We start from the raw sequence: 6,000 nt of genomic DNA on the forward strand, positions 1-6,000 counted from the left end.
CATCAATGTGGATGAAGTACTATGACCACTCCGGAACCCGTTCTGTGAGGGGTCCAGAAGGTCATGGGTGGTAATAAACTCAGCTAATTTCTTGTTGATGTATTTTAAAAAAAATTTAGTGCAGTGTTGGAGAGCCGTATACCAAAATTATTCTTTTTTTTTACATTACTGCTAGCAACTGTGGCTGATGCACTAAGGAGATCACTGCTGGTAATCTTGCATATGGTGGTCATAAATTTAGTATGTCTGATCAGGTCTTGTCGCTATTACAACACATTATATTAGTAGAGCGGGATGATTTTTATTAAACATAAGTAACTCGTACTACAAAAAAGTTTGGAGACCCCTCTCTTAGAAGGTTTCAACTAACTTTTCTGCAACATTCTGAATGGGATTTTTACTATCAAGTTCAGAAAGTGCATTACTTTTCTTTTCAGAAACCAGGGCAAATTAATATCCTGTTCTATACTTATGTACATCAAGAACCTCATCTTTAGACAGCAAGTTTATAAAGCAGCTCACCTTAGCAACCAACAAAGGCTGGAAGCATTGAATACTTCCTTAGATCTGACATTTGACTTGCAGCTGTTGAACATAGGTGGCAACTATGTCAGACGATCCCTCCCATATAAAAGAGAGGTGCTTCAGTCTATATACAGGAGCCAGACAGACTGAAAATTCTTTATATAAAAGGTCATAATTTTGGCAACCTGACACCAGGGCGAAATAAGTACTAGCTCATTGGTCTCTGGGGCACACGCTTTTTCTTTTCTTGTCTGGGAATGTGTTGGTGTCGGGGATCTCTGTTGCACTGCTACCGGTGCAGGAGCCACAAATAATTTTTGGAAGGGAAGGACCTACCAAAACTCTTTCGGGGTCTGCAGTCCAAGGGGGTGGGCGATATAGTCTTCGGGATGAGGGTGGATTGCACAAGTTGGTTGGGAGCAGGTTATCATTGTCTTTTCATCGATGATAAGGGTGCAGCTGCAGAATACATATGGTAGGGGAATTGGAGTGTGGGCCATGGTGGGGGAATGTTGCAGGGGAAGAAATGTCAAAATGGTTAGACAATGTCTTGAAAGCAGCAGTTTCTTTGTCGTGCAACTTACTTGGGTTCACTCTTATTCTCAAAATAACAGTCCTAGAGGTAATCAGAGATTTTAAATTATTACCTGAATTATTAATGGCAACCCTACACCTACTGAGGTAGAATATATGCAGGAAGTGTTAAAGCATTTGGGGACTCAGACTATTTGTCTTCAAGAGACTAATTTAATTGCTGGTGAGGAAGACAAATTAAGGAGTCTAGGATTTAAAGTTCTAGCCTCTGCTAGGTTTGACAGACCTTTCTGGGCATGGCCTTACTTGCAGACTGAAATGGGAGGTAGCTGATTGCAAGGGTAAATTTATATTTAAATTTGTGAAGCACATTATGCCCAAAGGTGTCAAAGCTTTAACCTTCTGAAATTTGGGAATGCTCACCTACCTAAGAAAAGATGCTCTGCGCTGTCTCTTAGGGCTACACCAATTAAATGCAGTTCTCAGGGCATTGGGCCCCTGATGGTGGAGAGCCATATGGATGATGTAAAGCACTTTAAAAATCCCACGCTTCCTAACTGGCAGCCAGTGAAGAGAACTCAAGCCTTCCTTAACTGGAAGACGTTTAGGTACATCCAGCACCTCGCGGGCTGTCGCATTTCTAATGACCTGCAGTCTGTTAAGCGGGGAATTGTTTATGTTTAAGTACAAAGTGCTGCAATAGTGAAGGTGCAGTGTAATTAATTACAACAACCACTGTTACTCTCAGTTCCACAGGTATGAAAGGGAAAATCTTTGTCAAGACTTTAACAATGAGGAAGCAAGAGCTTGCGGTCCTATTGACCTGAGTGTCAAATTCCTATTAAAAAGGACGTCTAGGTTTTGGAGAGAGACATCAGGTGTGGATAAGGGACCGCACATCTTTGGCCACCAAAATCCTGACCACACCAAGCTTTGTGCCCTAAGGACTAAGATCTGGATCATTTTGGCATTTCATTTCAGACAGTTCTCCTTCAACCAGATGCTAGTTTCAGTCATATATAGTCTGAACTTCTCTGCAGCCAGTGGCATGTCATCTGATATAGAGACAATGATTTGGGTGTTGTCCGCATAGGTAAACACTTGAAAACAGAATGACGGCACCAGTTTAGCAACATATAGGTTAAACAGGGTCTGGCTGAGGGAGGACCCCTGTGGAACCCCACAGTGGAGTTGAAACGTTTCTGTCCTGTAATTCCCACAATTGACTGTTTGGATCCTATTCATCAAAAAGGAGGCCAAGAGGGCCAAAGAGGTATCCCTCGGTCCCACCTGGCCTAGTCTTTGCACCAAGCGGGATGGGGATATCGTATCAAATGCAGGTGACAGAGCCAACATCAGCAAGATGGCCGCACCTCCTTGATCCACCTGGCAACAAATGGAGTCTGCTGTGGCCATCAATGTCGATGCAGTACTATGACCACTTCAGAACCCATTCTTTGAGGGGTCCACAAGGTAATGTGGATTAATAAACTCAGCCAAATCATGGTTGATGTGGTTTTCAAAAACCTTAGCCTGTGCAGGCAGGAAAGTAATTGAGTGAAGGTTTTAATGTCCTCTGGATCCCCTTTTGTGTGTTTTTTAATGGGAATAACTATTGCCTGCTTCCAGAGTTGGGGAAATACTCCTGTTGCAAGTATCTGATTGTAGATCGTTTTCAGAAAGACTGCTATCAACAAATAAAGGTGATTTGCTCTAGTATTTGATCTGTATATGCATCAAATGACGATGATCCTGAAGTGCATTGTAATTTGGTTATTGAATTAAGTGCATGGCAAGAGCTGCTAATATTCTGTGGGATTTTAATCTATCACTTACTCCCGCCAAAGATTCTACTGTTGTCCAGTCTTCTTTTCATAAGCAGCATTTGAGAAATGCATTTTTACAAATTTTGATCACCTCTCTCGGTCTCGAGCTGACCACACGAAGGTAACAGACTAACAAAAAATATATTAATCAATTACTATATCTAAGCTGCGCTGGACTATTTTGCATCTGCCGGCAGGCAAAGTAGCAGAGCTCGACTGCAAACCTATGGAGCTCTATAAATATGTTTCACAAATGTTACTTACATTTATTTTAAATCCTGTACTCTTTTGATGAAGGGACTGAAATTCACAGGTCCTGGAGAGACAGTAGTTTGTAATTCTTCAAGAAAGGGAGGAATCAGAAGTTATGTGGGTCATATACGCCCATATCCTAAATAAACTACAACTTAAAAATGTATACCCAATTCTTCGCTACATGACTGTCATCCATGATTTATCGCCTAGTACATCCCATGCCACATGGCTTTATTCCTGCAAAGGGTACCATGGTGCAAATCAGTCTATCTGTGTCTGTATTTGATGTTGCAAAAGAACTCAAGATACTGTCCCGGACCATTCTATTAGATGCCAAAAAGGCATTTGCTAGGGTTTCTTGGCTGTATCTTTGTCATGTATTAAAGATTATGGGGTTATGCTTTCTGTAGTCAAGTTCAGACCTTATATTACTAACTCACTGCCCAAATTGCATGCTCGTGGAACTATCATCAAATTTGCAAATCACTCAGGGAACTAGACAAAACTGTTCCCATTCCCCACAACTATTTGCCCTATATTTTGAGTCCTTCTTGCAACTTCTTATACCATGATTAAGCATTCTTAAGGCAGACGTTAAAATGCTTCCTTCTGTAGACAATATTAAAATTTTGTGTTAGGACCCCTTTTTGCTTATAACACAATTGAGAGACTTGATAAAACCTTTGGACAGGTATCCATCTATTTTTAAAATTCTGATAAAATTAAAAGTCTTATTAATAAACAGCCTACCAAGAACATAAATGATTTGTGTTTGCAGCCGACTATTTGGGCACTAAAATCTCTACTCAAGTTTCAGATGCCATTGAAGTGATTTATGATCCTTTATTGGTTGACATGAATACTGTTCTTTACAAATGGGATCATCTCCATCTTGACATAATAGGGCGTCTAATCTATTCAAAATGATTACCCTTCCTTGCTTCATATATTATTTAATGTCATAGCTCTCCTGTTTCCTAAGGCTTACTTTCAAAATCCCTTGGTCTCATTTCTATTGCAGTGCAGAAAAAATCGTAGAGCTTTACATTTTTCACAATCCCACCCCTAAAAAATGGCGATGCTCCTCCATTGATTAAAATGTACTTTTGGACTTCTTTTTCAAGTAAACTGTTGCAGGTTCACGATTTAGAACATAAGCCTTGGCCCCTACACAATCTATATCAGTTTCTAGAGCCCGTATTGGCTTCTATGATCCAACCTACTCTAAATAGACTAAGTTCAAGACTGTCTGTTTTCAGTAGAATCTGGCTAGTTCTTACTTGGCAATTTCATTTTCCTATCTTTACTAAATACATGTCACTTTGGCAAAAGCCAATCCTATCAGCTTTTTCACAAGACTCATTGATAAATAAATAGATATAAGCATCACTAGTTACTGTTGGACAACATATTAAGAGGGAGTGTTACATAATTTTGAAAACACATGGGCTTCCAAAGACGGAATTTTTCAAATATCATCAAATTACAGACTTTCTTTTTGAATTAGCGCCTAAGACCTGAATTGTGATTTATTTAAATTCCTTGATTTCTTGATAAACACTGTCAAACAAGGGTTAATTCTGTATCCATGCCAAATGTTTGTGGGAACACAAACTAATAACTTACATTTTCTTGCTACAAAATGTACCGTTAAGGTCGAAGAACTGATGTCCTTGAATGCCATTTCTCGGAGTATAGTTAGGAGTCATAAGGTGCTGATTATTTCCCTTGTTAAAATACATCAATACCAGTCGCAACTCGCTGCGCTAACAAGGGGCAGGTGTGGCGCGATGGGGGAGGTGGAGTGAGGAGAGCGGGGGTACATTTAATAAATAAAAAATAAAAAAACGTACGAAATCCGCCAACCCGCCCTGCTCTCCTTCCCATCATCGCTGCAGACACAGGCTCCCAGCCTGCCCTGCGGCCAATCCTGACGCTGCTCAGAGCAGCGTCAGGATTGGCTGGGAGCCTGTGCATGCTCTCTCCAGCCTAACAACTGTGTGGCTGGGCTGGAGAGAGCCTACTGCGCATGTGTGTTTGGCCAGCCCAAGACGGCTGGCCAAACACACATGCGCTCTGAGGGGGAGTTCTATGCACTCCCCTCACTGCTATTCACCCCGTGGCCCCACCCTTTTCAGAACAAGAGGATAATAAACACAGTTTATTATCCTTTCGTTCTGAATGGTTTGTAGCTTCTGCTGCTGGCGGGGGGTGACGCTCCTCCGCCCTAACGGAGGAGCCACCCCTGATCAATACCATTTGAATCAGAATCTTTAATATGCACCTAAGAAATTGACTGTATGGGGATTAAAGAGTCTCCTTTGATTTGTTCATTGAAATAACAAAGAAGAAGACATCCTACACTTATTTTACTGATGGCAGGTGTTGAGAGAGACTAATAGTTTATTAGAACCTAGCTTTCCACATTTTAAGTTCTGAATTCTATGTCAGGACACAGAGGCGAGGATTAAGCTCAACTTTCCTCACTTTATTTGCATCCAGCAGCTACAAGATACAACATTAACATTAACTACATTTCCCATGAATGAGTGGGACTATAAAAACAGAGAAAGGACAATGTCCAATCATCACGTAGATCGCCAACATAATAGGCTCTGGAGGACTTCCTTCCTCCCCTTTCTTCGCTGCTCCAGCAGCAGGACAGTTAAGTCAGCATTTTTCTCTCTTTTCTGGTACTGCCATCTGGCACCGTAGCGGGTACCACGGAGTGCTCACATTCAGTGTGCTTCGGTATCTACTAAAGTGGATCAGAGGCTTCATATTGTTTCTGATATCTTTGTATTGCTGTAGGTTAGCGCTGCTGCAGGAGTGTTTTTTTCTTCTCCTATGCAGCCGCTAT

The sequence above is a fragment of the Pleurodeles waltl genome, chromosome 1_1, assembly GCF_031143425.1.
Source record: "Pleurodeles waltl isolate 20211129_DDA chromosome 1_1, aPleWal1.hap1.20221129, whole genome shotgun sequence".
NCBI classification, from domain to species: domain Eukaryota; kingdom Metazoa; phylum Chordata; class Amphibia; order Caudata; family Salamandridae; genus Pleurodeles; species Pleurodeles waltl.